The 25,950-nt window shown below is 37.3% G+C and overlaps 1 long non-coding RNA gene across 2 annotated transcripts in view; it reads left to right on the top strand.

The window, feature by feature from the left end:
* The window catches only part of LOC143656207 (uncharacterized), a 370,650-nt gene extending 349,722 nt beyond the window's left edge, over positions 1–20,928 (top strand). For both annotated transcript variants that reach the window (XR_013162430.1, XR_013162431.1), the window contains exon 6: positions 20,493–20,928. This is a non-coding gene — a long non-coding RNA (uncharacterized LOC143656207). The remainder of the gene's footprint in view (positions 1–20,492) is intronic.
* The last annotated feature ends 5,022 nt before the right edge of the window (positions 20,929–25,950 follow it).

Raw genomic sequence — 25,950 nt, 5'->3', positions numbered from 1 at the left:
TGGGGCTGCGGAATGGGGAGTTTATGCTTAATTACCTGTTTGGGGTGATGGAAAAGTTTCAGTAATGGATGGAAGCTCAACCTTGTGATTGTGTAAGCAACGCCACCAAGTGATATATCTGAATGTGGTGAAAATGGAATATTTTACGGGTGTATACGTTACTAGCATAAAAATTTTTAAAAAGAAACATAGGACTGTATGACACAGTGAACCCTGATATAAACTATGGATTATAGTTAATAGTACAGTTATAATAATATTCTCTCATCAGCTATGACAAATGTACCACGCTAAGGCAAAATGTTAATAACGGAGGTGGTTACATGGGAACCCTGAATGTCCTGCATGATTTTCCTGTAAATCCATGACTTCTCTAATTTAAAAAAATATATGCATGTGAAGTGCTTGTGCACAGCCTCTGCACAGGCGAGTGCCCACTGGCTCTTACCTGCTACCATCATGTCCATGGCTATGCCATTCTTCCAATTTCACAGTAAAAAAAACTCATAGACAATGAAGAAACTGGCTTTAGGCAACACAAGTTTCTTTATATCAAAATGGTCTAATGAGAGCCTGCAGTATAGAAAGGAGATATTAAGGATTTAGGTTTCTCTCCAGTTATGGTCTGAATGCACTTGGACTGTATTCCAAACACTACAGAACATTGCTTTCATGCTACAAGGATATTTCATTTCATTTATTAATTAATTTCTTCCCAACCCTGTTCAGAAAAGGATTTGAGGTGGCTTTCATATGCATTACACAAAAACATGATAAAATAAATTGAAGAGGAAAACAAAGTAAAGGGAAAATAAAGAGAAAATAGAATGAAAGCCAGGTTAGCAGTTAGGTATTTTTTTTATATATGTTTCAGTAAAGTCACTAAAGGTATTACTAAATGTTCTGACTTTTCAAGGAACTGAAGCATAAGAAGCATTTCTTATATAGATCTGCCAACAGGAATTCTGTATGAAAGAGTAGGCATTGATTTCAATTACGTCCCAGCTCAAACACACTTGTGAGTTTCATGCAAATGGTAACTTGCTTGTTACCCAATGCAAACCGATAGCGTCAGTATAATTCTGTGTCTGCACTAAGACAGTCTAGCTCCATCCAAGGTTAATGTGGAGAGAGTGCTGCCCTTGGATAGTTCTTCTTTCAACAGAGCTTTTGATGAATATTGTATAACAGCTATTTTTAGGCTGATAAAGATAAAAAATAGCTGCATTTTGAATGACTTCTATGGTCAAAACATTGAATGCGTAGTATTCATTATCTCTAATAGTAATAACTACACTTATTTGGTGTCTTCTATGTGATAGGTCCTATGTAACTCTCAGTGTTATTGCATTTTATCCTACAACTGTCCTACATTCTAGATGAGGAAAATAAAGCTGAGAGAGGCTATTTAACTCATCTGGGGTCACAAAGCTAACAAGTAGCCAAGAAACAAAGCTGGGATTCCACCCCAAGTTTGTCTGACCACAAAGCCAAACTTCCAACCACCATCTCATACTGCTACAGAGTACACCTTCTTTTCTCAGAGCTGCTAAGGCAGGGCTCGATGCGAGGGCCAAGTTAGCAGTTCAGTGGTGGTTATGTATATATGTCTGGTCATTTTAATTATATGAATGATTACTAACATTCATTGAGCCTTAATATGCACCAGACACTGCCTGAGCACTTTATTTGTGATATCTCATGAAATATATTACCCTGTAAGTTAGGCAGCAATATTATTACCTCAACTTTATAGTTGACAAAACTGAATTAGAAAGGTTAAGTAACTTGCTCTGGGTCATAGAAGTAGAGAGGCCAGAATTTAAACCCAGACCTAACTTATTTCAGAGCTTGGTCCCATTGCTGTTATGCTTCATTATTGCTTGGAAATGAATGTAGGCAGAGGAATGTACTGTCATTACGCATCTTTATATCTCCCACATCACAAAGCTTTGCAACTGTGGATCCTCAGAAATTGTTGGTTGATTGACTAAACTGCCAGAAACATCATCACCAGGGGTTGCCTGATGATGGCTGTACTGTAATGAGGCATATAGAAAAAGATGAAAGGTAATAGATGCAATGACTGGTAGATAGGTAGAAAGATAAATGATTGATAGAGAGATAGATACATACACACATACATACATGAATGATTGATAATTGATGGATGATAGAGAGAAATATAGATGCATAAATTAGGCAGGTGATAGAGAGCTAAAGAGATGATCTATTGATAGATGAAAGGTTAGATAGATGATAAATTGTTAGATAAGATCAATCATTGATAGAGAAAGGAAGATTTTACAATATAGTCTCAGTTCAGATATTCTGTCTTCAAATGTGTCACCTTCAAGAATATTTGATTATTATTATTGGCCACCTTGCCAAAACAGCACGCTCTTGTGGTGAGGCAAAAGAATTTTATGTCAGCAATTTTGAATTAGGAACTTATTTTCCCTGAAAAATCCAGGTTTTCATATATTTATAAAAATGAGACCATATGGTAAAAAATTATGTTTGGTGTGCAATTTATCTGGAAATTAGTCCCAATCCTCCATTCTCTTAGTAAGTATAGACCTGGCCAAGTTGTCCTCAAACATCCTCTCCTACCCCTGAATGCCAGCCAAGCTCCAGGGCAGAAGGTAACAGATTTCCAGAATGAAGGCTTTCAGTGCCACCAGCCAATCATGTGGGAGGGAAGGAGAAGGCTTTCTCCTACAAATGAAACCACAAGGGAGTTAGAACAGGAGGCAAGATAATTACCTACCTGGAGAATAGCCAGGGAAGCAGCCCGGGCCTCTTGTGAAAATGCCATGGGAAATGCAATGACCACATGTGGTCAGGAGGACCTCGGTTTCCTACCTGATCTGATAAGCAAGGTCGAGGCAGGACACTCATCCCAGGGACAGAAGGGACTGGTATTTATTATTTATCCAACGCTAGCAGCCAGCCTGGCTCTGCATGACGCAGGGACCAATCTGAACCCCTACCTTAGGGCTTAAAAATTTTTTTCTGGGACCTAAATTCTCTTGAGTCCTAATGTCCCCCATTTTCCTAATCTAAACCCTTGAACTCCAGGGATCTTTAGTGACCTGGACAGAGTGGGGCGATGGCTTCATAGATATTGGAAGTACACTTTGTACCTGTTACAGATTTATTTTATTAGGCTTCTCCTCCTTGCTCCTACCCACCTGTCTATCATCCTTCAGGACACAGCTTAAATATTACTTCTCTGATCCCCTAAGAGTAGATGGGGTGACACTACCTCTGGGATCGATAGCACTTTATAATGTCTTCTGCCATAGCACTCCCCTCACTGAACTGTAAATCCTGCTTTCCTCACTAAACTGGAAGTTTCTTGCATCCGGAAAGAGTTCAATGTTTTGCTCAAAAGTAGTATCTCCCATACAGTCTGCTCTACTATAACACATGATTTCTCTGATGCAGATCGGCTCATATGCAATTCATAAATGGAAGTATGATATCAGTATAAGACAGAAATCTTATTGGTTCAAAGATACTTTGGTCTAACACTTCAATGTTTGTTCCACTAAACAGCAGCTGATGCAAACTAACACAGCTGACTCCAGCAAGCCACAAAAGAATATAGTCCCAAACCCAGTGGCCATTCACCTCACTCTCTACAATCCCCATTTACCCACATAGCAGACCCTGTCAATTTCTAGCCTGTATCTTCTTAGCCTATCCACTTTGTCAGAGAGACATGTGCAGAAGATCCAGGACAGGTTAGTCACTTTCTGCAGCTCTCTGGCTAAGGGCCTTCTCTGGCCAACAGAAGAAATTGCTTGGCTTGTGCACAGGGCAAGAAGTGTCAAGAACTCAATGCTCCAGGAAGGGTCTACAACCTGACAGGAACCAGTAGGACTGATTCTGAGATGCCCACAGTGATAGCCTGCTCACTAGTGATGCTTAATTGACTTTCCTCCTGTCTCGGCTACACTATTCCCCATCATCACTGTGCTTCCAGGAGTCACCTCCCAATAAACTACTTGCACCAAAATCCTGGTCTCAAAGTCCATTTTGGAGTCACCTAAACTAATACAGCAAACTCTTCCTCTTGACCGCATCTGGCTTCCTGCTCTGTCTTAGAAGTGCTTGGAAGGTACCCAGAGGTATAGAATGACCGTAATTCTGTGTTTTTCAGAGTTGTCCTTCATACATTCTGCCCTTTTGTGCCCTGTACACAAAACCCATTTTGGCATTTGGATGATGTAGTGACCATAATAATCAGTATTCTTCATCTTCAAGGAACTTTCATTTACTTGGGAGGATACAAACATGGGAAAAAGAACGAATTGAGACAATAGCACAATATATGTCAAAATGAATGGCACAGGTCAGTTTCCCCCAAGCTATTCTCCACATGTATGCGAGAGGTTCACTGGCCGCTGGAGGGGGAGATCAGTTTGGGGTTGTCTGCTCTGGGACATCCCATGGCTCTATTTCTGTTCTCAAACTGGGAAATTAGCTTATGCATAGGATTTTATTTGAAAAATATAGTCTGCTGCTGGAAAAAAAAAAGTAAGTTGAGAACCACAAACAGAATCCAAAAGGAGAAAGAGTTGGGAGATGGGACAAGGAATGGGTATCCTGTGGGCTAGGGTTGTATGGAAAAGCCTTTTGGGGAGCAAAGAGAAAGGGTCTTAGGTGGGGCTTGAAGGAGGGATGAAATTAACAGAAGTGAATATAAAAAATGTGAGGCAAATAATAAGGCCTGTTACTTTATGTACATACAGGAAGGTAAACTTGAGACAGCTACTTAATGCTGCTTCTGCCCCTCCCCGCCAAAAACATTGCCACCTGAAATATTTGAAATATTTAGATATCTGAGGCAAAATGTATTTAATCTGAATGTTCCAAAAGTTTCCAAAACATTCTTAAAAAAAATCACTTTATTTACGGTCACCACTTCCTTGAAGGCAATGGTCAAAAAGCATGGGCTTAATTTGAAGCCTATAAGTCACCCAACTTCTCAAGGCATTAGCTTCCTCAATTGTAAGGTACAGAAATACCAACTAATGCATGATTTTGTTATGCACATAAAGTACATAGCACATTGCACAGTAAGCACTAACTTTTCATGTCTTTATTGAACATGAATGAAAATAACTTAGTAGGTTGCAACATTGGCCCTTACACATGTAAACCATTCAACAGTATGCAACTCCACCTAAATAAGAGTAATGTAGGGCCTCTTGTTCCCCAAAGAAGAGGGACAGAGGAATATCTATGCAAATAAATAAAATGCAAGATTGTTAATTTTTGTGTTTAACAGAGGATCAGACAAGTGATTGTTTTCTCATGAGGCGCCCACTATGCTGTTTTGCTATCTGTCCATGTGCACATACCATTTCTTTCATTTGGGATACTCATTCCCTCCCTACCCTTTTCCACCCAGACCTGGGCTTCTCAAATGTTAACGTGAATATGAATCACTCAGGAAGCTGGTTACAATGCAGATTCTGATTCCATAGGTCTGAAACAATGCCTGAGATTATATATTTCCAACAAGCCTCAGGCAAGTGATTCCAGTATTTCACACTTTGAAAAGCAAGTGCCTAGGTACTCATTCTCAGTCGTCGAACTCCTGCCCAGGTGTCTCCCCCATGGAAAGCATTTCCTAACCTTGATACTGTCTCAGTCTTCAGTAAAATGCTAAGCAATCAGTGTCAACACCAGTCCTCCAGCTCGAAGGTTGCCAGATAAAATTCAGGACCCCTAGTTCAATTTACATTTCAGGTAAACAAGTGCTTTTTTAGTAAATTGCATGGGGCATACTTATGCTAAAAAAAAAATTGTTCCTTGTTTATCTGAAATTCAAATTTAACTGGGCCTTCTATATTTTTATTTGTTAAATTAGGCGACCCTACCTACCACCTATCCCTCCCACTCAAGCCCCTGCATGCATAATTTGATTCTTACCTTTCAGCCCCTCCTAAGCAGAAATTCCAGAGCAGCTGCTGCATAGCAAGTCCCTTATCCAGCCACCAGGGTACCTTGTGGGTACTACTTTTTCCTTTAGAGCACGAGGATGAGCTCATTGTTGACTGCAGGTCTGTTTTCCTATTTAACTGTGAGCTCTTTGAAAATAAAGACGATATCTTCACCTGTGTCTCCAGGTTTCTAGCAAAGTATTAAGAATGCAATAAATGTTTGTCAAATTGAACCGCACTGAGTTATCACAGTTCCTTATGGAGCTGTGTTAATTGATGGTAGAAAGCGGCGTTGGCAGAAGTTAGAGGGAGTCATGAGGCTTTGGGGCTAGGGGCAGGGTTGGGGTCAAAAAGAAAGACATTAATCCTCTTTTTACAAAGCTCTTTGTTCTCAAAAAAAAAATCTTAATTCAATCAAGGAATATCTGTCTACATACTAGCACCAAGCTCTCAATTCCACCTAGAATAAGTAGACACCCCCCCCCACATCCAAAATAAATTGTCCCCACCTCTCCACTAGACAGGTCTTCTCTTAAAGGGCTTCTCTGCTCATCATCTCCTACCTCTCTCCTTACTTGCCTGACAACTAATATCACATTCATCTGCATTAATATTGAGTGACACTTAATTTTGTTCCCTCTTAGATATCTGAGATGTGGACTGGACAGGTCTTATGGAATAGAACCAAATTTAAGGATAGGAGGACTTCAAGTGTCTTTTGACTGATGTTGACTAAAGTGGCTTTTACCAATCCCTTTCCAAATGTATATTTACAGCATCTTTGCTAACTACTAAAATCCTTCAGTATGTATTGAGAGATGTAGCCATTTCCAATAAGAACAATCAACAGCAGGCAGCTATGTCTCAAAGGTCTAAGTGTAATTCAAGGGCCCAGTCCTTGTGCGAGCTTCTGATACCCAAGTCAGGATTTAGATAGCTTGCATTGTCATGATGGGGGCACTCATAAAAGAACCCTGTTTATCTTTAGGGCTTCCCCCATATTTCAGTCAAATGGAGTTGTGATAAGGTTGTTGCTGTGTGGCAACTCTAGTGTTTGCCTTCACAGAAGCTAACATAGGAGACTGTTGTCTCCAAACCCATGCTAAGTCATGGAAGGTCTGTCGCAAGCAGCAATTTCATTTTAATTCATTATTCAACATTTACACAAGCTTAGGCTTCATTTGATATATGTAATAGCTAGCAAGCCAAATTTCTTTTATGGAAACCGAGAATCCAAACACAGAGTAATTACCCTGAGGAGGGAAAAACCATCCTCAGTCAAATAGTGCCATGCTAAATATTGACATTGTATACTTTCTGCTCCAGGTTAACCATTTGGATCCCATCAGCCTCCAAGCATAATGCTATCTCTGGAACAGAAACTGCATATGTATTAGATATAAGAAAATAACAGCGGGGAGGTTGAAAGTCTGAGCAGCAGTCCAGGAGGCAGGAAAAAACTGGTCAGTATGGTAAAAGGGCAAAATGAAGAGGGCAGACCACATTTAAAAAGCATGGTAATCATAGCCACCATTTACTGGTAACTCTTAGTCACCAGGCCCTGTGCTTTATCTGTGTTCATTCACTGCTCACAAAAAAAACGTCTTTTAGGAAATTGTCTGATACCCATTTTACCCTATCATCCCTGGTGCCTACACAAGCAGGCCATGTACAGCTACTGTAAAAGGAATAGAAATCTTTTGAATCAACTTTCAACATCCCCTTGCTTTTGTTATCTCCAACATCCCGCATCCTAGAGTGGATTGCTGTGACACTTGTTTGATATATTTTTTTATTCCCTCATAACAATCTGCAGTGGGTTTCTTTTTGTGTCTGTAGTGAATTTCTGTTTGCATCAAGACACTTCTTTCCAGCCAGCTGAGGCCTGAGGAATAAACTCTAGCTCTCGGTCAGAGCCCAGGGAGAAAGTACAGAATGTCTGTCCCCAAAATTAGAGCGTCTTCCTCATCCTAGGGAGAGTTTCAGGGTAAAAACAAGTCACATATTTTCAAAAATGGTAAATCCTACCTTTTTTAAAAAAAAATTTATTGTGAAGTATAAATATGTACAAAAAAGCAATAAATTTCAAAGTAACACTGTAACAAGTATTTATGGGACAGATTTCAGAGTTTAGTATAGGTTACAGGTCCACAATTTTAGATTTTTCCTATTAGCTGCTCCAGGACACTGGAGACCAACAGGAAATATCAATGTAATGATATTTCCTGTTCAGCAGCCATACTCATGTGTTAAATCCTATCCTCTCTGTTAGAACTCCTCCTTCTCCTTTGTTCCCTCTTTCAATCTTTAAGGGTATTTGGGCTATGCCCATTCTAACTTTTTCATGTTGCAAAGGGTGTCAGAAATACGGAATAGAGGGATGGAACTAGTTGATGTTCTTGGAGAGGCAGGCCCATCAGCATTTCAGGACTTACCTGGTCCAGGGACCTATCTGGAGGTTGTAGGTTTCTGGTAAGTAATCTTAGTGCATGAAACTTTTGCAGAATCTCAGATAAAGGCCTAGGTGTTCTTTAGGGTTGAAAGGAATGGTTTGGGGTTGGGGTTTGGCAAACCGTGGCAATTGGCAATATCTTGCTGAAGCGAGTATAAAAGTAGCCTCTAGACTCTATTTGAAATCTTTTAGCCACTAATGCCTTATTTTGCTACATTTTAAAGATAATCTCTTACATAACCATGGAAGGTTTGCCAAAACCAAAAAATTGACATTGGTACAACACTATTAAATAAACCACAGATTTTATTGTGGTTTTACCAGTTTTTTGTTTCTTTTTGGTAATGTCCTATTACTGTTCCAGAATTCAGTCTATGATGACAGATTTCATTTAGAAGCCCTTGTCTTTTTTTTTTTTAAACAGGGCATTGAAAGCTTATTTACTTCCCCAACTTGTCTCCAGATCCTTTCCTGACCCTTTTCTGCTCTGGCTACATCAAATTTCCTGCAGTTCCTATGCTTTCCTTTCTGTCTGAGGAGCCCCTGCTCCCTTTCTTGGTCTACAAACTCATCCTTGAAAACTCAGTTCAGGTAGCTCTCCTTCCTGGAAGCCTTCCTTGACTAAGCGTGGTCAGCCTCTGAGCTCCCTGAGTACCCTGTGCTCTTTCCACCCCCACACTCCCCACCTGGATTAGATGATCTCTTCCCTTGTCCTCCCCACTGGGCTGGAAGCTTTTATTTATTTCTTTGGGAGCCTAGTGAATGCTTGTAAAATGGTTGAAGTTAGGAAAAATATCCACACAACTGTTATAACAGGCCAGAGACAGAAAACAGCAGGCTGGAGAAGCCTTCTTGACTTGAGTCTTGCAGGATGGAGTAATAAACTGTTTGTTGAACAATTACTTGAGCTACAAATCTAAGCATTTTGCACACACTAAGTAATTGAATTCTCACTACAGCTCTGTGAAGTAGGTGCTGATATTGTCTCCATTTTATAGACAAAAGAATAGAGGTGAAAGAACCTGTCAGGAGGCACAGTTATTAAGAGGTATACATGTGCGTGGTTTTGTAGAGGGGGCAGAGGTCATATTCCCCTTTTTTGTTTTAAAGAGTTCAGACCCCAAGGAGGAAAGTGAATGACCCTCAAATTTTATTATTAATGTTATTTGCAAATACTCCATATCTACCAAACATATACTCCTTCTTCCCCCATCCTCCCATCTCCTGGTAACCTGTAATCTACTTTCTTTTTCTGCAAGTTTACTATTTCTAGACATCTCTTATAAGTGACAACATGCAAAATTTGTCTTTATCTGTCATGCTTATTTCAAGGAGGATAATGTTTTTAAAGTTCTTCCATGTAGTAGCAAGTTTCAGAACTTCATTCTTTCTTATGGCCAAATAATATTCCATTGTGTGTATTAACCACATTTTTTATACATGTATTTGTTAATGGGCACAGGTTGTCTCCACCTTTTAGCTGTTGTGAATAATGCTGCTGCAAACACTTATTTGCAATTACCTGTTTTAGAGACCCTGTTTTCATTTTCTTTGGGTAAATACCTAGAAGTAGAATTTCCACGGCACGTGTTAATTCTTTATTGACTTCCTGAGGAACACATCATTTTCTGTAGTGGCTGTGCCATTTTACATTCCCACCAAGAAAACACTAGATTTCCAATTTCTCCACATATTCTCTAACGTGTTATTTTCTGGGTTTTTTTCCCAGTAAAAATAGTCATCCTAGTGGATATGAAGTGATGTCCCATTGTGGTTTTTTTTTTTCACATGGGCAGGCACCGGGAATCGAACCCGGGTCCGCGGGCTTGGCAGGCAAGCATTCTTACCTGCTGAACCACCGTGGCCCGCCCCCCATTGTGGTTTTGATTTGTATTATCCTAATGGCTAGTGATGTTGGGCATCTTTTCATAGGCCTATTGACCATTTGTACATTCTCTTTGGAAAAATGTCTATTCAAGTCCTTTGGCCATTTTTAAAATGGGTTGTTTACCTTTTTGTGTAGCATTATAAAAGTTCTTTATGTATTCTAGACATTAAGCCTTTATTTAATATATGGTTTGCAATTATTTTTCTTTCATTCTTTTGGTTGTCTTTTTACTTCCCTGATAATGTCAACTGATGCACAAACGTTTTCAATATAAATAAGGTCAAATTTATTTTGTTTGTTACTTATGCTTGTGGTGTCATATCTAAGAATCCATTATGAATTCCCACGTCAAAAATATTTGTCCCTATGTTATTTTCCTAGAATTCTATAATTTCAGCTCTTATATTTGGGTCCTTAATCCATTTTGAGTTCATTGTGTATAGGCTGTCAAGTAGGGATCTAACTTCACTCTTCTGCATGTGGATATACAGTTTTCCTAGCGCCATTTGTTGAGACTATTCTTTCTCTATTGCATATACTTAGCTCTCTTGTCAAACATCAATTGGTCATAGATGTGTGAGTTTTTTTCTAGGCTTTCATTTCTGTTGCATTGGTGTATATGTCTATCTTTAAGCTAGTCCCACACTGTTTTGATAATTGTAACTTTGTAGTTCATTTGAAACTAAGAAGTGCGAGCGCTTCAGCTTTGTTCTTCTTTTTCAATTTTTTTTTATTATATAGGGCCTCTTATAGTTCAAATATAAATGAGAATCAACTTTTCTATTTCTGAAAAAAAAACCTGGGATTTTGATAGAGATTGCATTGAGTTGGTAGATTGTTTTGAGTAATATTGCCACTTTAACAACACTGAGTTTTCTAATTCATGTCATGGGCTCCTTTGCTATTTATTTAGATCTTCTTTAATTTCTTTCCTCAGTATTTTATAATTTTCAGTATACAAGTCTTTCATAGCCTTGGTTATATTTATTACTAGATATTTTATTTTTTAGCTGCAATTATAAATGTAATTGTTTTCTTAATTTCCTCCACAGATTGTCCATTGCTAGCATATAGAAACACAGTTGATTTATTGTTTATCTCATACCCTGCCATTTCGCTGAAATTGTTTATTAACTCTGGTAGTTGTCTTGTGGATTACTCTGGATTTTCTATTTATATGATTATGTTGTCTGAAAATAAAAAATGGTTTCACATCTTTCTTTCCAATTTGGGTACCTTTTAATCTTTTTCTTGTCTAATTGCTCTGGCTAGAACTTCTAGTACAATAATGACTAGCAGAGAATCTCAAAACATTTCTTTCAAGATAAAACTTAGAGATCACATCTTCTCATTTTTCCAGTGAAAAAACTGAGACTCACAGAAATAAAACAGCATGGCCAAGTCACAAAACCAGTTAGCCTTAAACCTGATCTGTGTCCTCTCCCCTGTACCAGTCTGTCTGATAACGGGTTTCTTTAATAGGGCCAGTGGTAACTATAGAGGCAGACTGTTTTGAGTCTCAAAGCCCAGTTATTATTTATTGGAGTCCCACCCCTGAGCAAGAAACTGAAACTACAAATGCCCATTACTCACTCCCATACAGATGTAAAAAACCAACTAGCAAACTGATAGTTTCAGTGCCATTTGCTCATGACTAGACAGAGGCTCCCTCTTTCCCATTATTACTGACTTTCAGAGGTATCAGCAGGGATGCTTCACCAGGTTATAATAATGCAAACTCTCCAATCGCCAGGCATATGGGGCTGTTGAAATAAGGGAAGGAAAGTTTTTTAAATTGTTTTCTTTTAGTAACTTAAACTTATATTAGAAGTCATACATGGTTATTGTCTAAAATAAAAAGATAAGCATAATGAAATAAAACATGACATTTAAAATCTCAACACCCACAACAGAAAAAATTATTGTAAATATTTTTGTCTGTCCTTTCAAGTATTTTCTCATTGGGTATATGCGCATAGGTGTTTTCCTCTGTACATAAATATATTTCTCTTACAAAAAGAAGGTAGTGTTATCTTTACTGTTTAATTATTTTTCAATTAACAATACATAGCAAATTTATCCTCATGTCAATAAATATACTTCTATAACCTATTATGATGGAGCCATTTCATTATTAGTTATTAGCAAACATTTATTGAGCACCTACTTTGCCCCAAGTATTGTATTAGGTACTATGGATAGAGAGGCGAACAAGATAATCAGGACAATTGCCCTCATGGAGTTATATTATACATGATAGCCCCCCTTTGCTCCCTGGCATCCCCTGGGGTTCTGAAAGATTAAATTCTTAGTCCTAGGGGGCACCCAAGATGCAGTGGTGATAGTCTGCAGATACTGTTAACAAAGACAAGGAGGCCTTTAGAGTGGATTTCCAGAGATTATCTTCTATCTCCCATTTTCTTAGTTTCTGACCCTGTTCCTAATATAGGATCCAGTGCATATTAAGTGCACAATAAATCCATATATATTGATTGGATGCCTATTGAATGCCTAATTTATCAGCCTAATATTGAAGGCCTAGTTTTTATCTGATATATGTTTTTTTTTTAATACTTACTCTTCAGCAATTTAATGTTGCCAACAGAGAAACCTGTTTCTTTGCTGTTCTTTATGCTATACTAAACTATTATATTTTAGTCTATTCAATACTATACCAGTCTGTTTTATACAATATTATACCATACTATATTATTTTACACTTAGTACTATGTGAATAGCTTGTCGCATAATATATATGTATTTGTCCCTGTGACTGAGTCCACAAAAATAATGTGCTTACATTCATTACCTACCTAGTTTGGTTAGAGTAGGTATTACCTTCCTTTTAACTAAGGTTAAGTGAAGCTTGAAACCTTAGGTAACTACTCAATATCGCAGGCTAGGAACTGTTGAAGCCTGAACCAAAAAACAGGCTCCTGCTTTGCTTGTAACTTAAGCCACAGAGCATCAATAACAAAGTAATTAAATTTAAATAAAAGCAAACATAATCATGTCATAGTGGAGGGACAGATAGGGGCAGAACTTCCTCACTCAGTGGCCTGGCAGGAAGATAAGAAGTTTAGAATCTAGAAACCTGGGTTCAGAGCCTAGCGCTACCACTTACATGCTGTGTCACTGAAGTCGCTAAAGTTCTGAGAATCCGCTTTAAGTCATCTTTAAGAAGAGATTTGTAGGATTGTAGTGAGGATGGAAGATAATGTATATTCAAGTGCCTTAAGGCCTGTATATAACGCTCCCTAAAAAGATGCTGTTGCTGATAGAAAGCACTATGATGATGATGATGATGATGATGATCTTCGCCTGCAAGAGATAGGCTGTCTCCTTCCCCAGTCCTTTCTTATAGTATCCAGAAGCTTAAGCAGCTCGGTTCTGCTCATCTGCCATGGGACTCTGTTTACATCTTGAATTACTCAAATGAACTGTAAAAACAGCTTCACTGCATCTTAAAGTGCTCATTACGGTTAATTCAAACAGCACAGAGTTCCCTCAAAATAAATAACTCTGTCCATCTGTTTATTTCCCTCTGCTAAACTGGTTTCATGCTTTTCTTGGACTGATGAGAAACGCTTCAAAGACAGCTGATTTAAACTCAGTAGGGAAGTTCTGCGCCCACATTCCTGTGCTCTCAAGAGCCTCAGACATCTACCCATGTCCTGATGTCCACTGCTGTGTAGACACTGCCACCCCATCTACTGTTAGGAAGGACTTGCTCTGATGCTAGTTTTTAAATTTTTACATTAGTTTAATTTATATTTTTGGTAAGCTGCATGCAGATTTGGCACGTTCGAATTTTTTTTAATCCTTAGATCCTTACTGTCAAAAGAATACAATTTATATCAAATCGTGATTATAACACACAATTAATCATTTTGTTTAAATAAAAGCCTGAAAAGATAAATATTATGTGACTGATATATAGTAGTTCATAAAAAACGTTTGTCAGTGTTTCACAATTCTTCCCAGAACTGTAGGTCCACAAACAGGTTACACAAATATGTGCAATAATTAAATTTCATTGTCTTAATTATCTTATTTTCAGTCATATAAAAACCATAACTTCACGTATTTTTTTTAACTTTTTAATTTAATTTAATTTTATTTTTTTTAATTTTTTTATTAATCAAAAAAAAGAAAAGAAATTAACACAACATTTAGAAATCATTCCATTCTACAAATGCACTCAGTAATTCTTAGTATCATCACATAGATGTATGATCATCATTTCTTAGTACATTTGCATCGATTTAGGAAAAGAACTAGCAAAACAACAGAAAAAGATAGAGAATGTTAATATAGAGAAGAGAATTTAAATAATAATACTAATAAATATATATATATATAAAAAGGAAAAAGAAAAAAAACAAAAACAAAAGATACAAACAAACAAGCAAAAAACCATATTTCAGGTGCAGCTTCATTCAGTGTTCCAACATAGTTACATTACACTTAGGTATTATTGTGCTGTCCATTTTTGAGTTTTTGTATCTAGTCCTGTTGCACAGTCTGTATCCCTTCAGCTCCAATTACCCATTATCTTACCCTGTTTCTAACTCCTGCTGGTCTCTGTTACCAATGATATATTCCAAGCTGATTCTCGAATGTCGGTTTCACATCAGTGGGACCATACAGTATTTGTCCTTTAGTTTTTGGCTAGACTCACTCAGCATAATGTTCTCTAGGTCCATCCATGTTATTATATGCTTCATAAGTTTAGTCTGTCTTAAAGCTGCATAATATTCCATCGTAGGTATATGCCACAGTTTGTTTAGCCACTCGTTTGTTGATGGACATTTTGGCTGTCTCCATCTCTTTGCAATTGTAGATAATGCTGCTATAAACACTGGTGTGCAAATGTCCGTCTGTGTCTTTGCCCTTAAGTCCTTTGAGTAGATACCTAGCAGTGGTATTGCTGGGTCGTAATCCATTCTGCCAGTCTATGTCTTTTGATTGGGAAATTCAGTCCATTACCTTTTAGTGTTATTACTGTTGGGATAATATTTTCCTCTACCATTTTGGCTTTTGTATTATATATATCATATCTGATTTTCCTTCTTTCTACACTTTACTCCATATCTCTCTCTTCTGTCTTTTCGTATCTGACTCTAGTGCTCCCTTTAGTATTTCTTGCAGAGCTGGTCTCTTGGTCACAAATTCTCTCAGTGACTTTTTGTCTATAAATGTTTTAATTTCTCCTTCATTTTTGAAGGACAATTTTGCTGGATATAGAAGTCTTGGTTGGCAGTTTTTCTCTTTCAGTAATTTAAATATATCATCCCACTGTCTTCTAGCTTCCATGGTTTCTGCTGAGAAATCTACACATAGTCTTATTGGGTTTCCCTTGTATGTGACAGATTGTTTTTCTCTTGCTGCTTTCAAGATCCTCTCTTTCTCTTTGACCTCTGACATTCTAACTAGTAAGTGTCTTGGAGAACGCCTATTTGGGTCTATTCTCTTTGGGGTGCGCTGCACTTCTTGGATCTGCAAATTTAGGTCTTTCATAAGAGTTGGGAAATTTTCAGTGATAATTTCTTCCATTAGTTTTTCTCCTCCTTTTCCCTTCTCTTCTCCTTCTGGGACACCCACAACACGTATATTTGCGCGCTTCATATTGTCATTCAGTTCCCTGATCCCCTGCTCAAGTTTTTCCATTCTTTTCCCTATAGTTTCTGTTTCTTTTTGGAATTCAGATGTTCCATCCTCCAGTTCACTAATTGTAGCTTCTGTCTCTTTAGATCTACCATTGTAGGTATCCATTGTTTTTTCCATTTTTTCTTCTTTGTCCTTCACTCCCATAAGTTCTGTGATTTGTTTTTTCAGATTTTCTATTTCTTCTTTTTGTTCAGCCCATGTCTTCTTCATGTCTTCCCTCAATTTATTGATTTGGTTTTTGAAGAGTTTTTCCATTTCTGTTCGTATATTCAGCATTAGTTGTCTCAGCTCCTGTATCTCATTTGAACTATTGGTTTGTTCCTTTGACTGGGCCATATCTTCAATTTTCCGAGCGTCATCCATTATTTTCTGCTGGTGTCTGGGCATTTGATCAGATTTCCCTGGGTGTGGGACCCAGCTGGTTGAAAGTTTTTTCTGTGAAATCTCTGGGCTCTGTTTTTCTTTTCCTGCCCAGTAGGTGGCGCTCGTGGCGCTTGTCTGTCTGCACGGCAGTCGGCCCGGGAAACCGCGCGTGGAGGCGGGGGTCACTGGCCGCCGCGGCTTGGGAGAGTGCCGGTCCTAATTGCCCAGCTGGCCCGAAACACCAAGCGTGATGGGAGGGCCCCGCTATCCAACGTTCCCAGTCAGACCGGGGAGCCACGTGCGTGGAGGGGACCCCAGTCACCAGCCTCCCCGGCCGGGAAAATGCGCGCCCCTCGGGTATCTCACCACAGCAGATTCTCCCTGCCCATCAGCTGTTCCAGAATGGGGTACGCTGTCTTTTTGGTCTCTGTCTTGACTCCGGGAGCTGTTTCGTATTGTTTCTGTTTCTTTAGTTGCTTTTCTGGAGGAGGAACTAAGACCCGCACGTCTTACTAAGCCGCCATCTTCTCCGGAAGTCCCAACTTCACGTATTTTTAAATGTTGCATTATTTGTCAAAATATATTTGGTTTACTAGTTAAACAACTGATTGATACTTTAAATATTTAGATCTATGATACTTTAAGTATTTAGACCTATTATATGTGGGCCTCCATTTTTATTCTTGCAGTAGACCTGCAAATGTTAGACAGGCCTATTCCTGTTGCTTGGTGACCAGTTAGTATATGAGTCCATGTATCTGATGGGACAAGTACCTGATTGACCAGAAGACTACGAGGCTCTGACAAAGTCATTGCCTCATTTACGATTCTGTAATGGACCCTTCTACTCTTGATTGAAAATCTCAGATCAAGTATAGAGGGTTCCCAGACTACTAATTCTTAAGCACTGCAATGCCCTTTGTAATTTATGGCCAACCTTGAGTTCAATATCATCCTAACTAATTGTTAAAACAGTCTAATTACTTGCAGAGTTTCCTGTTTAAATTATGAAGATAATCACCAAAAATCTTACCATTTCCATGAGTCACTAATTCTTATTTTTCTATATTCCACTTCAGTCCATAACATCAGCATTATTAAAGACAGTAATACTTTTTCATTATAACCTAGGTAGAATTTTTATATTCTTTTTATTTCTTCTTAACATTATGGTATAAGAATTTTTTTTCCATGTTTTTACGTAGTCACTGCAAATGGCAACAGAAATTTTATCAGTTTGATGGATGCTATTTTATTTAATCATTTTCCTATTCCAAGTTTTAATTTACAATCTTTGCTAGCAGAAGTGTTGTAATATATTATTCTCCCTTTCACTGCTTCCTCTATTTTGGCAGTTATTTAGTAGAATTAGTAGTAATGGTAGTAGTAGAAGAGGCATTCCACAATCTATTATGCAAAGTCCTTGAGCTGATTGTTTTGGAATTCAGAAACTTTTGATTCTACAAATGTAATATGATAAATATGTTCTGTATTACATAAAACTCCCAGGAGAGCCTGAAGCAACACCCCATTATCAATCTGATTGATATTTCAGTAGTGAAATGCCTGAATATTCATTCTAATCAATACAAATTAAAACTAAATAGTCTCTCATCAGTTTAAGTCAGGTTTCTTACCAAATGAATTCAGGTCAGATCAGGTATTTTGCAAATTTATTTGCCTGGAGGTGTGCAAAATAGTCTCATGATTTTTTAACATTTTCTTTAGAGCAGTAGTTAATTCATTTTGACATCTGTTATATTATATATGTTTTCATTTTCTCTCTTTACCCTTGATTAAATTAGCTTAATAGTTGTTGTGATTTTTTTCAGAAAACCAGGGTTTTGATTAATTACTTTGACCTAATAATTTTCTCCTCTACTTCATTAGTTTCCTCTGTTTCATTAATTTTCCCTTTTATCAATATAATTTCCTTCCTTGTACTTTCTTTTGGTTTGGGTTTACTTTGTTTTTTTCCCCCTAGTATTAGAGTTGGGAATTTATTACATTCATTTCCATTCTTTCATTTTTTTATTCATATATATGTTTAGGGCTGGGAATTTTCCTCTGATAACTGCTTTAAATCTATCCCATATTCCAAGATAGAGTGTTTTCATGCCATTATTTTTCAGAAATTCTGTAATGCATGTTTGTATTTTCCCTTTCCCAATTTAATTTCTAAATAAAAGTGCTTTTTGGGTTTTATTTCATTGTAATCTATAACTTAGTAGTATTGTAGTCCATGAATGTTGTTTAGATTATTTCTGTTTTATGGAGCATACTTTGCACCACAGTATATGATCATTTTTGATGAACTTTCCCACATGTACTTGAGAAGAAAAATTATTTGCTCACAGTTTTCAGGTTAAAAGAAAGTCCAAATCAAGGCAATGTTTTCTCCTGAAGACTGTGGTGTCCTGGGGATGACTGCTGGTGATCCTTGGCTCCTCTGTCATATGGCAAGGCCCATGGTGGCGTCAGCTAGTCTCTCCCTTCTCTTCTGGGTTTCACTGATTTCAGCTCCTTGCTTCCTGTGGCTTTCTCTCCTTGTCTGATTTTTTTTCTCTTATAAAGGACTCCAGTGGTAGGATTAAGACCTATCCTGATTGAGGTCACTTACATCTTAACCAAAGAAACCTCATCAAAAGTCCTACTTACAATGGGTTCACACCACAGGAATGGATTAACTTTAAGAACATACAGCTTCAAACCACCACACCAACCCAGAATGCATGCCCAGGGAAAAAGGTTTAACTATATCCTCTCATTATGACAAATGATATTTGGATTCACTTTGTGGAAAAGACTCTAGGATAGGGCTCTCCCAGTGAACAGAGGCTGAAAGAAGTTTTAATTACTACCTGGGGCTATGGATGATAGCAAGCTAAATGACTGGGTGGTTGAAGATATAGTCCCATGGAACAATTGCTCAAGTGCTCCAATATAAGACCTGCTGCTGAAGTAAAGCCTCAGAGCCCAAACGAAGGCAAAAAAAAAAAAAAAAGATTCCCCAGATAGAGAAGGTTTAATACAGAGATAAACATAACAAAACCCACACACAAAATGAGCTTGCATGCAAAATGTGAAAGCTCCTGAAGAAAACTGAGATATGAAAGGTAAACAACAAATTCATCAACCAAAAGAATTTAGTTCTAAGTAAATGGATACAATAGAGCAATCTGAAAAAGACTCAAGTAAATATATTTAAAAGTTTCTGAGAGATAAAGGAATCAACAACAATCATAAAACTGCTAAAGAAGTTACATGGGACATTAAAGAGACCCACTAGAAATACCAGAAATGAAAATGTAGCTATGGAAAGGAAGACTCATAGAACAAAATATACACCAGATTAGCACAGTTGAAAAGACAATTGGTGATTAGAAAGATAACACTGAGGAATTTATTGAGATTGCAGAATGGAGAGATAAAGAGAAGGAAATTATGAAAGAGAAGGAAAGAATCGTAGAAAATAGATTTGGAAATTTTAATATATGTATATATGATCAGGCAATGAAGAATATATGGAATGGCAGAAATGCAGTTTTGAAGAAATATTAGCTAAGATTTTGCAGAATTAAAGAAAAACTTCAAAATTTCAGATAGAAACAAAAAGCACTAAATCATACCCAGGTTAAATAAAAATAAAATAACACCTGGTGAGACATATCAGTGTGAAACTAATGAACACCAAGTTTTCTATTATGACATTGAAAAGGTTGGATGCTTTGTTTAATATGTTGTCCACTATTATTTTCTGGGTTCTTCTTGAAATAATTATAAAGGTACATCTGGCTAAATGGGAAAATGCCTTGTGATACTCACAATACAGTGAGTTATATGACTTATGGATTGTTCTGTGTGAAACTGCAAGGTCTTGAGTGTATAGGTCCATTTATCCCATTTTTGGCCACCAACAAACACTGAATGTGTATTTTTCACAAATAAAGACAGCCAATTTTAGGTTAATTTTTTTAAAGATTTATTATATTTTATAATAAAATACTTTAAATTTTCAAGTAGAACGTTAATAAGAACCTTACATCAGTCTATTTTATGCCAGTTTTGCATTGTTTGCAATCTATCATCAAGGTTATCAGTGACAAGTCCAATATGAACTTCCTCACTTACCATGCCTTCTTGCTTTACCTTCCATCCATAGTTACTCTAGCCACTTCTCACTCCATTCCCAGGGCTCTGAAGACGAGCTGCTGCCATCAAGTCCACGAATAAAGGAGCCCCTGAGTGTGGTGCCAGCATACCAGGAGAGGACTCCACACCTGTGCATGGGCTGCAATGGACCCACAGAGACTTCGGCCCTCCACATTGGTGCTTGGTGATTTAACTTGGCGTTATTGGAATGATGACACCCTCTGGGTATACTTTAAGGATTGGAAAAGGAGATGCAGATAAATTTGCCAACCTCTCTTCCATTCTGTCCCTCTCCCCTCCCAGGGTTGTTCATAAACACACAAATTTCATATGATCTTAAAGATGACACACTCTAAGACTCACCGACTGAGTTGTATTTGTTATAGAATCTGGCCATCCCAGTAATGCACTCCCTTGTATTTGATCTTTTTCCTTCTCATAATCAATTCCCTTTTTCCCTCACTCTTAATTCCCTGGGATTTTCCTCTCCCTATAAAGTATTAACAGATAATCTTTTGCCTTAGGCTCTGTTTTCTAGGGAACCTAGGCTAAGACTGTATTAATATCTGATAGGTAATTTGAGCCATAGGCCACGTTCTGTATCCAGTTACTCTCTTTACTCGTTATATTCACTATTTTAGAAAATCCAAACTTACACTTTCAGTTGTTAGTAATGGCAATACGTTTTTGGTGGCTCTGACAAATGGTTTTGGATTGAACATGGACATAAAAATTATAAAGAGATTTTCTACTGAAGACTTCTTTCATCTTTCGGTTAGATGCTAAACCAATTAACATATCACATTCAAAAGGCATGAGGTTGGATATTTCAATTTGAGGGATGGCAGCAAATAGATTCCCATTTTTATACTCGTTTTTGATTTTGTAAACTATTTCTGCATGTTCTTATGGTTCTCTTTCTCTTATGAGTCCACAATCAAGTGTGTGTTTGTGTGTGATTTGTTTTCGGACTTCCCCACAACTAGAGTAAATACATAACTTACTAAAGTTATTTGTAATACTTTCATGGTTTGTATGTGAAGTTTTAACTTGATGGAATTCATTTTATGTAGTATTAGGTAAGCATCTAAGTTTGGTTTTTTTTTTCCCAGCACAGTTAATTATCCTGGAGGGATGTCCTTAAGAGTTTTCTGATATATATATATATATATATTTTTTTTTTAACATGGGCAGGCCCCAAGAATCAAACCCGGGTCTCCGGCATGGCAGCCAAGAATTCTGCCACTGAGCAACCATCACACCACCCTGTCTGATATTTTTTATATTTTCCTGTTCATATTTTTAAAGGAGATCTTCAGCTGTTATAAATCTGAAAGAGAGTGGAAAAATATCAAGACAAAATTTTCCTATAAGAAATTTGTGCTCAGGAATTTTCCTTCCTCTTAAAAGAGAATGATCCTACTTCAGTGATTTGGTTATAAATAAGACAATGAAGAAAAGAAGGAAAGCAAGCTCTTTAATCCTGAAGCAAAGGCTATTATCTCTCAATATCGGTTCTTACCTGCCTCCTTAGTAGCATAGCTCCCAGTTCTTAGAGTATATTACCACAGTGAATAAAAACTATTACTAGCTTTCCTTAAAATTAGGAAGTATCTGCGTATTATAAAATGTTCTTTAAATGGAGGAGGCATGACCTTCCTTGTCCTACTTCCTTGTTGTTGGTTAGGATGTGGACATGATGGCCAGAGCAGAAGCAGCCATGCTGGGCTGTATGGCACAAGGTAAAAGAAGGCAGAACAATGACAGAGAGTACCTTGAGTCTCTGGCTTTATGGGGCTGATATGTTAGCCTTTGACTGCTTCTTTTTGCTTTTACCCAAGAAATGGAATCAACTTATAATTAGCATAAAACATTGTTCTTTTAATTTGTATTTCTGTTACGTTTATACAGCTGAACTTCATCCTGAATTATATGGAACCACATGGAAGGGCTTGTATATTCATCATTATAATCACAAGACTTCTGACTTCTTTCTTTTTTTTTTTCAAGAATAAGTAAATCAGGGAGTGCTCACCACTTTATTTAATCAACCAATTGCTTTAATTTTTACTTGTAATGTTATCATTTCAGACTCTTCTCACTCACAGGGCTCATTTGTAAAATTAGGACAAATTCTGGGGAGAGGATTAAAGAAAATGAAGTAATAAAATAAGATAAAAGTGCAACCTTGGTCATGTCACTTAACCTCTCGTACTCTCAGATTTCAGCATTTGTAAAGTGAAGATCGTGAGATGACCTTCCTACTATAAAGTGTTTAAGTGTTCAAGCTCTGGGTTTAGATAGATGTGAGTTCAAATCCTGTCCACTAAATTCTAGCTGTGAAACTTTGGGCAAGTTATTTAACTCTTCTAAACTTCAGTTTCCATACCTATACAATTAGCATAATAGAAGCATATGTTCAAACACTTACAGATTAAACTCAATAATTTGTAAAGTACTTAATACAATGCCTGACACCTAGTAAGCACTAATTTCATGATAGCGGTTATTTTGCTGTCATTAAATGAGATAACAGATGTGAAACTATCTTGGAAAGTATGAAGAGCTACACTAATATAATATTATCACTAAGTACACATAGAGAACCTATCATGTATAGGTATCATATACATACAGTGGGCATGCTTAGTATGTACACATAATATAAATATATTTAATATACTTCTTTAATGGTGCAGTTGAAATTTCATTTTCTCTACCTTCCAACACCTTCAGTGTAAACACTTCAGTGTGTTTAAAACAGAGATGACAGATAATCATCTTTTTGTTTTGTTTGATCTTTATATAAATGAAAGGTTTTGTGTGTATAATTTTGACTTAGAAGACAAAATTATAAACACTGGTTGGAAATTGTAGAAATGCAGATATGGACTAAATAAAATGAAGAACTTTGTTAACATTTGAGGTTATCAAAAAAAATGAGTTGGTTAAGTAGCAAACTCCATGTCCCTGAATGACCATTTATTGGGAGTGTTTGTAGTAGGAATTCAAGCATAAAATATGAGTTTGGACAAGTGACCTTTGTCCCTTTTGAATATAAGATTCCATGAAATTCTATATGTTGTTGTTACGTATATTTGTGTATAGATGTGTGGGTATGTGCATGTGTTTTATCTTAGTGATTGATATTCTTTATAAATATTTGCCATTTGACTAAGCTTAAGCAATTAAAAATATATATATATATATACAGATGCTATGGGGGAGGAAGGTGGGGGCAAGATGGCAATGTAGGAAGGTATGGTATTTAGTTTGTCCTCTAGGGCAGCTAGTGAATAGCCAAGAACTGTCTGGAATAACTGTTTGGGGGACTTCTGTGACCATATGTGCATCATATACAAGTCTGGAATGAATGGAGGGGCTGAGATCACATTGTAGAATTTTAAGTAAAGTCTCCCAAATGGTGGAGGCTATGGCCCATACCCCACTGGCATGGCAGAGAATTCAGATCCCAGGGGCTGGAAAACAGAAACATCTTAAAGCATCCTTCTGTCTCAGCTGCTGCCTCAACCACATCCCAGACAGGGACAGGGTCTACTGAGAATTAAAGGCATTGTTCCACTTTATGCAGGTGGGGAGCTGTGGGCTGATAAGTGCTACTTGCTGGACAAGATAGGGAAAACACAGAATCAAAAGGGTTCACTGGAAATACTGGTGCCCTGCTGGGTTTCATCCTCAGGGAAACTTGATATGGACTACACCCTCTTCCTGAGACCCAGGCCTATCTTGTCTGGAAAATATGATTGGGCTCAATTATATCTGGGGAGACCCTCCTCAAGAAAAAGGTTCTGTATAGGCAGGGCAAGAACCAGAAAAGCAAGAGCTGAAAATCTCAGATAGTTAAACAGAAGCTGTTCTAGAGGTCCAGAATAAATTAAACTGAATGTCAAAGAACAGATAGAGAACAAAACTAACCAACAAGAAAACCCTAAGTGAAAGAGAGACAATAACCTCCAGAATAAACTAATCAAGGAAACCAGATGCCTAGACACCAGCAAAAAATCAAAAATCATACTAGGAAGGACGAAGATGTGGCCCCCTAAAAGTAAAAAAAAAGCTAACACTTCAAATGAGATACAGGAGTTGAACTAATTAAAGATGTTCAAACAAAACTTTGAAATCAAATCAAAGAGTTGAAGGAAAACAAGGCAAAAGAGATGAAGGATATAAAGAATAAACTGAATAACCATACAGAAGAACTCGAAAGCTTGACAAAACAAATTGCAGAACTTATGGGAATGAAAGGCACAATAGGAGAGGTGAAAAAAATGTAGACATACAACAGCAGATTTGAAGAGGCAGAAGAAAGGATTAGTGAACTAGAGGACAGAACATCTGAAATCCTACACACAAAAGAACAGATAGAAAAAAGAATGGAAAAATAAGAGCAGGGTCTCAGGGACTTTAATGACAACATGAATTGCACAAGTATACATGTTATGGGTGTTCCAGAAGGAGAAGAAAAGGGAAAGGGAGAGAAAGACTAATGGAGGAAATAATCACTGAAAATTTCCCAACTCTTATGAAAGTCATATAATTACAGATCCAAGAAACACAGCATACCTCAGACAGAATAGATCCAAATAGACCTACTCCAAGACACTTACTAATCAGAATGTCAAATGTCAAAGACAAAGAGAATTCTGAGAGCAGCAAAAGAAAAGCAATCCACCACATATATACAAGGGAAGCACTGTAAGAATGTGAGGATTTCTCCACAGAAACCATGGAGGTGAGAAGGCAGTGGTATGATATATTTAAGATACTGAAAGAGAAAAACTGCCAACCGAGAATTCTGTAGCCAGCAAAACTGTCCTTCAAAAATGAGAGTTTAAAATATTTTCAGAGAAGTAGACACAGAGAGAGTTTATGAACAAGAGATATGCATTACAAAAAATACTAAAGTGAATACTATAAGCAGGTAGGAAAAGACAGGAGAGAGAGGTTTGGTGAAGAGTTTAAAGTGGAAGGCTAGGGACACATATGACACCAGAATAAAAGATAGAGGATAAAACTGGTACGGTATAACTTAGTAAAACCTGGAATGGACAATTATGGTGATTAAATGTACAAATATAAGATAGGTTTTACACAAGGGAGAACAAATGAATATCACCATTGCAAGGTGTTGAAAATGGAATGGTATACAGAAAAAATACAATCAAGGAAAACTAGGGTCTATAGTTAATATAAACATTGTAGGATTCTTCCATTAATTGTAACAAAGACAAGATACCAAAGCTAAATGTCAGTGAGGGGGATTTAAGGGAGGGGTATGGGATCCTTGTTGTTGTTGTTTTCTTTTTATTATTCTTTACTTTTTCCTCTTCTTCTTTCTTTCTGAAAGAAATGGAAATGTCGCCATATGGATTGTAGTGATGAATGCACTATGTGATTATACTAGGAGCCATAGACTATTTACTTAGGATGGATTGTATGGTATGTAA

The sequence above is a fragment of the Tamandua tetradactyla genome, chromosome 14 (assembly GCF_023851605.1).
Source record: "Tamandua tetradactyla isolate mTamTet1 chromosome 14, mTamTet1.pri, whole genome shotgun sequence".
Taxonomy (NCBI): Eukaryota; Metazoa; Chordata; class Mammalia; order Pilosa; family Myrmecophagidae; genus Tamandua; species Tamandua tetradactyla.
This window is presented reverse-complemented; position numbering and strand designations above follow the sequence as displayed.